The sequence below is a fragment of the Pongo abelii genome, chromosome 20 (assembly GCF_028885655.2).
Source record: "Pongo abelii isolate AG06213 chromosome 20, NHGRI_mPonAbe1-v2.0_pri, whole genome shotgun sequence".
Lineage (NCBI taxonomy): Eukaryota > Metazoa > Chordata > Mammalia > Primates > Hominidae > Pongo > Pongo abelii.
In genome coordinates, this window is record NC_072005.2 from 20,676,327 (window position 1) to 20,688,464 (window position 12,138).

The window sequence follows — 12,138 nt, forward strand, 5'->3', positions numbered from 1 at the left end:
TGAGGATTGTAAATTTAGTCTCGATTTAGAGTGCAATTAAAAGATTTGTTTTTCAAAAAAAGCAGATGTATAAAATTAATGGGTAAGAGATGCCATTAGTTGTTAAAAAACAGTATGACTAAATTTAGTAAGTATCTAGTCATGCAAAGAACAGCCCAATTAAATGGAGACTCTAATAGCTATATGGGGAAAGCATTGCTGGGCAGTGTGCTGCACCTCCACTCAGCATTTTCTTCTGCCTCCTTACAGAGACACCAATTTCTCCTGAGTGACTCAGGGTGCATACTGGGAACAGAGAATGCTGTGTTCAGAGTGATTAATGAAAACATGGTTAATACACTTCTTCCATATGATAATAAAATGTTGTAAATCTTACTGTGCCTCAGAAAGAAATCTTGTAGGAAAAGATTATAGTACTCAATTTGGGTTCATGAAAAATTTCAATATTCCAGATAGTTCAGTCTCTTAAATGTCAATGAAATCCCATAAAACATATTTGAATACGACAAAGTCTTCTTAGCTAATAATTTTATATTACCAGCAGATTTAGAAAACCAGTACTTTAAGCCAAATAACAATGTTTGACACATGAGTAGCACCCAGACAAATGCTCTTCATGATCATTGTTAAAGCAGCAATAGCACCACATGCTTTCCTGGAAAATGCTGGCCTGTTTTCCACTGAAATAAAGTGGAAAAGGCATCAAAATGGCAAAGGAAATTGATGTAAATTGAACGTTTATATGAAATAAAATTTTAAATAAAAAATAACTTTGATGTTGTAAAACTATAGGTGAGACTATTAGTGTGAGGTCATATTTTTACTTGTATTGATGAAATAACCATTCACAATATTCTTATTTAGAATAATGTTCCTTTTCTGCTGTATATTTGTGAGTTTTGATCAAATATTATGGGAGCTCAATAGAAATCAACAAAATGCGTCTTTATTGTATCACAAGCATTATTGATGCATATGATTGTTTTTCTTAAGATCCATTAGCTTTTTATGAAAGATTTATACTTTTTTTTCAGTTTATTGTTTATTGCTGAAAAATGGCTGTCCTGCCGGAAAACTGCTATTCTTAGTTGCGACCACATTGACTAATAATGAGTGGAAGTGAAGTGGATAAAAAGCAAATGTGTCAGATTGGCGCGGTGGCTCATGCCTGTAATCCCAGCACTTTGGGAGGCCGAGGCGGGCAGATCACGAGGTCAGGAGATCGAGACCATCCTGGTTAACACGGTGAAACCCCGTCTCCACTAAAAATACAAAAAATTAGCCGGGCGCGGTGGCGGGCGCCTGTAGTCCCAGTTACTGGGGAGGCTGAGGCAGGAGAATGGCGTTAACCCGGGAGGAGGAACTTGCAGTGAGCCGAGATGGCGCCACTGCACTCCAGCCTGGGCGAAAGAGCGAGACTCCATCTCAAAAAAAAAAAAAAAAGCAAATGTGTCTTCTCTGTGTATTTCTTTGTTCATTGTCTGAAGAACAGAAGGATGCAGACAATGAAAGGAAATATAATCCCTGAAAGATCATGAAGAAGCTCTCTTAAACAGACAAAAAAACCCCCAGACGATGTGGGGGTTTTTTTTTTCATTATTGTACTTTCTACTTCTATGAGTGTAATTTTTTTTTTTTTGTATTTTTAGTGGAGAAGGGGTTTCACCGTGTTAGCCAGGATGCTCTCGATCTCCTGACCTCGTGATCCACCCGCGTAGGCCTCCGAAAGTGCTGGGATTACAGGCGTGAGCCACCGCGCCCGGCTTTAATTTTTTTTCTTTTTCTTTTTGAGACAGAGTCTCAATCTTTTGCCCAGGCTGAAGGGCAATGGCACGATCTCGGCTCACTGTAACCTCCACCTCTCAGATTTAAGCCATTCTCCTTCCTCAGCCTCCTGAGTAGCTGGGATTACATGCACTCGCCACCACGCCTAGCTAATTTCTGTTTTTTTAGTAGAGATGGGATTTCACCCTGTTGGTCAGACTGGTTTCGAACTCCTCACCTTGTGATTTCCCTGCCTCATCCTCCAAAGTGCTGAGATTACAGGTGTAAGCCACTGCACCTGATGAGTTTAATTTTTTTTTTTTTAGACTTTACATGCAAATAGAATTTTGTGGGCTGGGTGCGGTGACTCACGCCTCTAATTCCACCAATTTGGGAGGCCGAGGTGGGTTGATCACTTGAGGTCAGGAGTTGAGAACAGCCTGTCTAACATGGCGAAACCGCGTCTCTACTAAAAATATAAAAATTAGCCAGGTGTGGTGGTGGATGTCTGTAATTAGGTACTGGGGAGGCTGAGGTAGGAGAAATGCCTAAACCTAGGAGGAGGAGGTTGCAGTGAGCCGAGATGGTGTTACTGCATCATGTCCTGGACAACAAGAGATAAACTCCATCTCAAAAAAAAAAAAAAAAAAAAAAGAATCAGCCTGGCGCTGTGGCTCACACCTGTAATGGCAGCACTTTGGGAGGCCGAGGCGGGCGGATCACGAGGTCATGAGATCGAGACCATCCTGGCTAACATGGTGAAACCCCGTCTCTACTAAAAATACAAAAAATTAGCCAGGCGTGGTCGCAGGTGGTTGTAGTCCCAGCTACTCGTGAGGCTGAGGCAAGACAATGGCGTGAACCCGGGAGGCGGAGCTTGCAGTGAGCGGAGATTGTGCCACTGCACTCCAGCCTGGGCGACAGAGCGAGACTCTGTCTCAAAAAAAAAAAAGGATTTTGTGTGTGTGTGTGTGTTTCTGTGCTGGCTTACTTTACTTAGCACAATATTTTTCAGGTTCATGAATATTGTTGAAAATCACAAGACTTTCTTATTTTTAAGGGCTGGCTGAATAGCATTCCATTGGGTACATATACCACATTTTCTTTCTGCATTCACCTATTGATGGACACTTAGGTTGATTCAACACATTAGCTATTGTAAGTAATTCACTTCCTTCCTTCTCTTTGGTTTTGTTTTGTTTTGTTTTGTTTTGTTTGAGATGGAGTCTCATTCTGTCACCCAAGCTGGAGTGCAGTGGCTCAATCTCGGCTAACTGCAACCTCCGCCTCCCAGGTTCCAGTGATTCTAGTGCCTCAGCCTCCTGATTAGCTGAGATTACAGGTGTGCACCACCACACTTAGCTAATTTTTGTATTTTTAGTAAAGGCAGGCTTTCACCATGTTGACCAGGCTACCTTTTATTTGTTTGTGTATTTCTTTCTTCCTTTCCTTCTTTATTTCTAGAAGCATGTTCGTTTTAAAATATAAATTATGAATATTAAAAACCTTCTTTTGTCTGTCTTTGATTACTATCATGGCTGATTTAAAAATAAGTTTAGGAAGAAGAGAAAACGGCAGGGCGGTGGCGGCTGTAGGTTGTGCGGCGGCAGCGGCTCTTCCCTGGGCGGACGATGGACAGCCAGAGCAGGAAGGTGGTGGTGTGCAACAATGACACCGGGTTTGTGAAGTGTGGATATGCAGGCTCCAACTTTCCAGAACACATCTTCCCAGCTTTGGTTGGAAGATCTATTATCATGTAATGCCCAACCTTGTTTTTCCTTTATTCACCTAGCCTTGTTTCTCCCTTAGCTAAGAGAACCAGACAAACTCCATCTTGGCTCTTTCACTGGCAGCCCCTTCCTCAAGGATTTAACTTGTGCAAGCTGACTCCCAGCACATCCAAGAATGCAATTAACTGATAAGATATTGTGGCAAGCTATATCCGCAGTCCCCAAGAATTCATCTGATTGATAACGCCCAAAGCCCCGTGTCTATCACCTTGTAATAGTCTTAAAGCCCCTGCACCTGGAACTGTTTACTTTCCTGTAACCATTTATCCTTTTAACTTTTTGACTACTTAACTTCTGTAAAGTTGTTCTAACTAGACCCCCCCTCCCCTTCCTAAACCAAGGTATAAAAGTTAATCAAGCCCCTTCCTCGGGGCCGAGAGAACTTTGGGGGTTACTCTTTTCTCAGTCGCCGGCTAATAAAGGACTCTTTTTTTTTTTTTTTTTTTTGAGACGGAGTCTTGCTCTGTCACCCAGGCTGGAGTGCAGTGGCGTGATCTTGGCTCACTGCAAGCTCCGCCTCCCGGGCTCACGCCATTCTCCTGCCTCAGCCTCCGGAGTAGCTGGGACTACAGGCGCCCACCACCACGCCCGGAAAATTTTTTGTATTTTTAATGGAGACGAGATTTCACAGTGTTAGCCAGGATGGTCTCGATCTCCTGACCTCGTGATCCACCCGCCTCGGCCTCCCAAAGTGCTGGGATTACAGGCGTGAGCCACTGCGCCCGGCCTAATAAAGGACTCTTAATTCATCTCAAAGTGTGGCGTTTTCCTAACTCGCTCAGGTACAACAATCAGATCAACCACCAAAGTGGGAAACATTGAAATCAAGGATCTTATGTTTGGTGATGAGGCAAGTGAATTACGATCAATGTTAGAAGTTAACTACCCTATGGAAAATGGCATAGTACGAAATTGGGATGACACAAAACACCTGTGGGACTACACATTTGGACCAGAGAAACTTAATATAGATACCAGAAATTGTAAAATCTTACTCACAGAACCTCCTATGAACCCAACCAAAAACAGAGAGAAGATTGTAGAGGTAATGTTTGAAACTTACCAGTTTTCCGGTGTATATGTAGCCATCCAGGCAGTTCTGACTTTGTACGCTCAAGGTTTATTGACTGGTGTAGTGGTAGATTCTGGAGATGGTGTGACTCACATTTACCCAGTATATGAAGGCTTTTCTCTCCCTCATCTTACCAGGAGACTGGATATTGCTGGGAGGAATATAACTAGATATCTTATCAAGCTACTTCTATTTCAAGGATACACCTTCAACCACTCTGCTAATTTTGAAACGGTTCGCATGATTAAAGAAAAACTGTGTTACATGGGATATAATATTGTGCAAGAGCAGAAACTGGCCTTAGAAATCACAGTATTAGTTGAATCTTATACACTTCCAGATGGACGAATCATCAAAGTTGGGGGAGAGAGATCTGAAACACCAGAAGCTTTATTTCAGCCTCACTTGATCAATCTTGAAGGAGCTGGTGTTGCTGAATTGCTTTTTAACACAATTCAGGTGGCTGACATTGATACCAGATCAGAATTCTACAAACACTTTGTGCTTTCTGGAGGGTCTACTATGTATCCTGGCCTGCCATCACGGTTGGAATGAGAACTTAAACAGCTTTACTTAGAAAGAGTTTTGAAGGATGATGTGGAAAAACTTTCTTAATTTAAGCTCTGCATTGAAGACCCACCCCGCAGAAAGCACATGGTATTCTTGGGTGGTGCAGTTCTAGCAGATACCATGAAAGACAAAGACAATTTTTGGATGACCCGACAGGAGTACCAAGAAAAGGGCATCCGTGTGCTAGAGAAACTTGGTGTGACTGTTCGATAAACTCCAAAGCTTGTTCCCATCACACCCGTAATGATTTCTTTATTCCTTTATTGCCAATCTTTGAACTCATTCAACTCCAGGACATGGAAGAGGCCTTTCTCTGCCCTTTGACTGGAAAGGTCAAGTTTTATTCTGGTGTCTTGGGGAAGCTTTGTTAAATTTTTGTTAATGTGGGTAAATCTGAATTTAATTCAACTGCTTCCCTACATAGACTAGAGGGCTAAGTATTCTGTCTGCTGCTTTGTTTCTTCTAAGTATTTAGATATTCTTAGCATTTAGATATTCTTCTAAGCATTTAGATATTCCTGTAGGCTTCCTATTTTCACTTTACTTCTCTAATGCTGCTAGTCACTAGGTGGTATGCCTTTATTAGCATAAGAAAAAAACTTTAACAGGAGCTTTTACATATTACTGGGATGGGGGGTGGTTCGGGATGGGTGGGCAACTGCTGAATCTTTTAGGGCATTTCCTCTGTAATGTGGTGCTTTCAACTGTACTGCTGCAGCTTTAAGTACCTTAAAGCTTCTCCTGTGAACATCTTAGTGAAATGTTAGGTTCAGAACTAAAGTGTTTTGGGTAGGTTTTGTTGCGGGGGAGGGTAACTGTGGGTGGTCTTCTGATTTTTATTTTTGAGGTTTTCTCACTGGAGTACACAGAGGAACTTTATTTACAGTACTTTGATTTGGCAGGTTTTCTTCTACTTGTGCTCTGCCTGGAGCTGTTTCCATATGATAAAAAAAGCAAGTGTAGTATCCCATTACTATGTGGCTTAGGGATTTATTTGTTTTTTTAAAATCAACCACGTTAGCTGGGACTAGACTCCCTACAATCCTTCAATGGAAAAGTAACATTTAAAAATCCTTTGGGTAATTCAAATTACAGATTTAAAAGTGCTTAAGATCTGGTGTTTTGTTAATGCTTCTGTTTATTCCGGAAGCATTAAGGTAACCCATTGCCAAGTATCATTCTTGCAAATTATTCTTTTATATAACTGACCAGTGCTTAATAAAACAAGAAGGTACTTAAAAATAATTACTGGCAGTAGGTTATAATTGGTGGTTTAAAAATAACGTTGGAATACAGGACTTGTTGCCAATTGGGTAATTTTTTTTTTTGAGACAGTCTTGCTCTGTCGCCCAGGCTGGAGTTCAGTGGCGTGATTTCAACTCACTGCAAGCTCCACCACCCAGGTTCACACCATTCTCCTGCCTCAGCCTCCAGCATAGCTGGGGCTACAGGTGCCCTCCAACATGCCCGGCTAATTTTTTGTATTTTTAGTAGAGACGGGGTTTCACTCTGTTAGCCATGATGGTCTTATCTCCTGACTAATTGGGTAATTTTCATTAGTTGTTTTGTTTGTTTTGATTTGAAACCTGATTTGAAACCTAATTTGACTGTTTAAAATGTTGGCCAAAAAAATAAAGATTTAAATTTTTTATTTGTACTGAAAAACTAATCATAACTTAATTCTCAGCCATCTTTGAAGCTTGAAAGAAGTTTTTGGTATTTTGTAAACGTTAGCAGACTTTCCTGCCAGTGCCGGAAAATCCCATTTATGAATCCTGTCGGTATTCCTTGGTATCTGAAAAAAATATCAAATAGTACCCATATATGAGTTATTTCTAAGTTTGAAAAATAAAAAGAAATTGCATCACACTAATTACAAAATACAAGTTTCTCTCGCGTCCATGTGAAGAGACCACCAAACAGGCTTTGTGTGAGCAACAAGGCTGTTTATTTCACCTGGGTGCAGGCGGGCTGAGTCTGAAAAGAGAGTCAGCAAAGGGAGAGAAGGGTGGGGCCATTTTACAAGATTTGGGTAGGTAAAGGAAAATTACAGTCAAAGGGGGGTTGTTCTCTGGTGGGCAAGAGTGGGGGTCACAAGGTGCTCAGTGGGGGAGCTTTTTGAGCCAGGATGAGCCAGGAGAAGGAATTTCACAAGATAATGTCATCACTTAAGGCAAAGATCGGCCATTTTCACTTCTTTTGTGGTGGAATGACATCAGTTAAGGCAGGAACTGGCCATCTGGATGTGTATGTGCAGGTCACAGGGGATATGATGGCTTAGCTTGGGGTCAGAGGCCTGACAGCAAATTCTGGAAAAAAACATTTTTCTTCATCTTAAAACTTTTTTTTTTTTAAACTAATAATGACTTTGAAAGAAGAGGCTTAATTTGGGGGTGAGTAAAATCAAAATAAATTATTGACTTGAGGGTCTGTGTTTGGTAAGAATAGATAATTAGCTTAAATAAGCAGCAAAAGGTTAGTTTTGATTATGTAGCTTCTGTCAATATTGTTTTTTGTCTGTTTTACCTCAATTTGAACAGATAAGTTTGCCCACATGCTGGACATGCCTCAGAACACATGAATAGCCCATACTAGATCTTAGGAACATGGATCTTTGAGTCACTTTAGAGTAAGTTCTTATATAAATATCCCCAGCCTTTTGAGAACCGGGCTCATTAAAGGATGCGTATGTAGGGCCAGTACCTACTGGCAATTGTGTTCAGGGAAATGGGATTGACTTGGCCTTTCATCCTTTGGTCATAATTTTAAAATATGGGAGTAAAAAACAACAAAGAATTGAATGGACTCTTAAAACAATGAAAGAGCATTTATCATTTGTCCCTTGAATGTAGAATTTGTTTTTGATTTCATAATTCTGCTGGTAAATGTGACAGTTAAAATGGTGTATTATATATATATATTATAATTTAGAAATACCATTTTATAATTTTACTATTCCAAGGTGTCATAATGCATTTAAATTTGGGATTTGGGTGGAGTATTATGTTTAACTGGAGTTGTTGTCAAGTATGAATCTCTCAGGAAAAAAAAAAAACCCGTTTTAAAAAGCAATCTGATTCTTAGCTCTTGAAACTATTGTTACTTAAATTTCCAATAGTTAAAAATTTTAAATTTTTAAATTAGAATTGCCAATACTTTGACCTTTGAGAAGGGTTTCTTAGAAATACATTTAGTAATGTCCCCAAGACATTAGTCTTACATTGAAACTTTTTTCTTTAAAACATGGTATTGGTGGTTAACTTTTACACAGTTCTGAGTACTGTCAATAACTGGAAAGTATCTTGAGATATCAGTGGAAAGCTAAACAGTCTAAATTTAGCATGAAATACTTCTTTTTCATTCAGAAAATAATATCAGATTTTTTCAAGGTCAAAAATAATTTAAAAATTAAAAAAATGGTCTTTTTGAAATTATCTGCATAAAGGTTTTTGCTTCATTATTAACATAACTTGAGACAACATAGAAATGAAAATGAACATTTGTTAGTAAAAGAGCAATTATCTAGCTCCTGGTAGTGATTTAATCTCTCACCTGGTCTTTAGAACTTCCATCAAGACAACAACTCTATTTTTTTCCAGAGTGTGTGATGTGAAATCACACTCTTGTCTTTTTGTCTTTGTGGCAGAAGTTGGGTATTTATGGTAATGAATAAAAAATCTAGATCTCTTTTTAGAAGAAAGATGGTGATGATGGAAGCAAGTATAATGGTACTTGGTACTTAGCCACATTTCAAAGCATGCCGGTACAAATTTAAATGAAAATTAAGAAAGTCAAATAGGAAATGAGAAAAAAAAACTACTAGAAACACATAAAACAATAACAATATAACTAACAACTTCCTTTTTTTTTTTTTTTTGGTTTTAGACAGAATTTCCCTCTTGTTGCCCATGCTGGAGTGCAATGGCACAATCTTGGCTCACTGCAACCTCCACCTCCCGGGTTCAAGTAATTCTTTTGTCTCAGGCTCCCCAGTAGCTTGGACTACAGGCACATGCCACCAAGCATGGCTAATTTTTGTATTTTTAGTAGAGAGAGGGTTTCATCATACTCATCAGGCTTATCTCAAACTCCTGACCTCAGATGATCTACCCACCTCAGTTTCCCAACATGCTGGGATTACAGGCATGAGCCACAGCACCTGGACAACAACTTTATTTCTTTAAGCAATTATTTTAAATATAAGTTAATTAAACTACTTAATAAAATGAAATGTAATTTTAGGACTTTGGAAGGCAAGGTAGGCTGATCACTTGATCCCAGGCGTTCAGGACAGGCCTAGGCAACATGGCAAAACTCTGTCTCTATAAAAAATACTGTCTTTATAAAAACTCTGTCTCTATAAAAAAGCTAGCTTGGTGTGATGGCACATACTTGTAATCCAGGTATTTGAGAGACTGAAATGAGATAATCAGCAGAGTTTGAGAGATTCAAGCAGCAGTGAAATGTGCAAATCAGCCTAGTTGACACAGTGAGTTCCATTCTGAAAAATAAATGAGGCTGGGCATGGTGGCACATGCCTGTAATCCTGACCTTTTGGGAGACTGAGGCAGGCAGATCACCTGACATCAGGACTTAAAGACCAGTCTGGTCATCATGGTGAAACCCCGTCTCCACTAAAAATACAAAAAATTAGCCTGGTGTGGTGGCAGGCACCTGTAATCCCAGCTACTCAGGAGGCTAAACCAGGAGAATTGCTTGAACCCAGGAGGCAGAGTTTTTAGTGAGCAGAGATTGCACCATTGCACTCCAGCCTGGGAAACAAGAGTGAAACTCCATTGCAAAATAAATAAATACATACATAGGCTGGGTACAGTGGCTTATGCCTGTAATCCCAGCACTTTGGGAGGCTGAGGTGGGCCAATCAGAAGATCAAGAGATCAAGACCAGCCTGGCCAACATGGTGAAACCGCTTCTATATTAAAGACACAAAAATTGGCCGGGCATGGGGGCATGTGCCTGTAATCCTAGCTATCAGGAGGCTGAGGCAGGAGAATCACTTGAACCCGGGAGGTGGAGGTTACAGTGAGCTGAGATGATTGTACCACTGCACTCCAGCCTGGGGGACAGAGTGAGACTCTGCCTCAAAAAAAAACCAAAAATAAATAGATAAATAAATAAAAATAGATAAATATATATAAATAAATAAAATTATATATATAAAAAAAGGAGGCCAGGAATGGTGGCTCTTGCCTGCAATCCCAGCACTTTGGGAGGCTGAGGTGGAAGGATCATGAGGTCAGGAGTTTGAGACCAGCTTGACCAATATGGCGAAACCCCGTCTTTACTGAAAATACAAAAAGTAGCTGGGCTTAGTGGCACGCACCTGTAGTCTCAGATATTCAGGGGGCTGAGGCAGGAGAATCGCTTGAACCTTGGAGGTGGAGGTGGCAGTGAGCCAAGATTGCACCACTGCACATCAGCCTGGGCAACAGAGCAAGACTCTGTCTCTCAAAAAAAAAAAAAAAAAAAAAAAATAAATAAATAAATAAATAAATAAAGGAAATAGAATGCCTGTATGGTTTTTTAAAAAGCATACAGTATGCTGCCTACAAGAGATTCATTTAAACATTGAGTCAAATAGGCTGAAAGTAACAATGAAAAAAATGTATATTCCATGAAAATAGGAACCACGATTGAGTGAGGTGGTCATAATTATATTAGACATAACATGTTTTAGTCAGGCAGTACCATGAGACAAAGATTGATGTTATATTATGTTAAAGTGAGTTGATTTACCAGGAATCTATAACTATAATATTTGTGTATCTATATGTATATGTGTATATAACATCAGGGCTCCAAAATATAGAAAGCAAATATTGACAAAAGTGAAGCAAGACATACACAGCAACATAATTGTAGACATCAAAACCCCATTTGCAATAATAAATAGAAAATTTAGATAAAAAATAAGAAACAGAAAACTTAGACAACATTAAAGACTATATTAATTATTTTGCATATAGAGGAATATTTGAGAGTGCATAATTTATAAAGAAAAAAGGTTTATTTGGCTCACAGTTTGGCAAACTGTATAAGTGTGTGCCAGCATCTGCTTCTGGTGAGGATTTCAGGAAGCTTAAAATCATGGTGGAAGGTAAAGAGTAACTGGACATGTTATATGGTAAGAGACAGAGCAAGTGTGAGGTGAAGGAGCCAGGTTCTTTTAATGAACCAGCTCTCATTTGAATTAATAGAGTGTAAATTTTTTGGTTACCAGGAGGATGTACCAAGCCATTCATGAAAAATTTGCCCCCATGACCCAAAGGTGTCCCACCAGGTCCCACATTCAACACCGAGGATTTATATTGCAGAATGAAGTTTGGACAACATAGACATCCAAACCATATTATAGACCAATTATGCTTCACAGACACATACAAAACTCTCCAGTCAAAACCGAGATAATGCACAATATTCTTATTTGCATCTGATGTATTTTGTTATGGCACATAGCAGGTTTTATTAAATTTTAAAATACTGACTGGGTACAGTGGCTCTTACCTATAATCTTAACACTTTAGGGGACCAAGGTAACAGGATCCACTGGGGCCAAAATTTCAAGACCAGCCTGGGCAAAATAGTGAGATCCTAACACTATAAACAAGCAAACAATTAGCCAGACATGGTAGTGCATGTCTGTAGTCCTAGCTACTCAGAAAACTGAGGTGAAAGGGTCACTTGAGCCCAGGAGGTGGAGGCTACAGTAAGCCCAAATTATGCCACTGCACTGCAGCCTGGGAGATGGTAAGATCTTGTCTCAAAACAACAATAAATCAATTTGAAAGACTAAAATTATACACACTGCATATTTTCTTTTTTCTTTTTTTTTGGTTTTCTTTTTTTTCTTTTGGAGATGGAATCTTGCTCTGTCGCCCAGACTGGAGTGCAGTGGCATGATCTCGGCTCACTGCAAGCTCC

The 12,138-nt window shown here is 39.6% G+C and overlaps 1 pseudogene; it reads left to right on the top strand.

Annotated features, from left to right (window-relative positions):
• The first annotated feature begins 3,358 nt into the window (after window positions 1-3,358).
• LOC100449729 (actin-related protein 2-like) lies at window positions 3,359-5,660 on the top strand (annotated as a pseudogene).
• The last annotated feature ends 6,478 nt before the right edge of the window (window positions 5,661-12,138 follow it).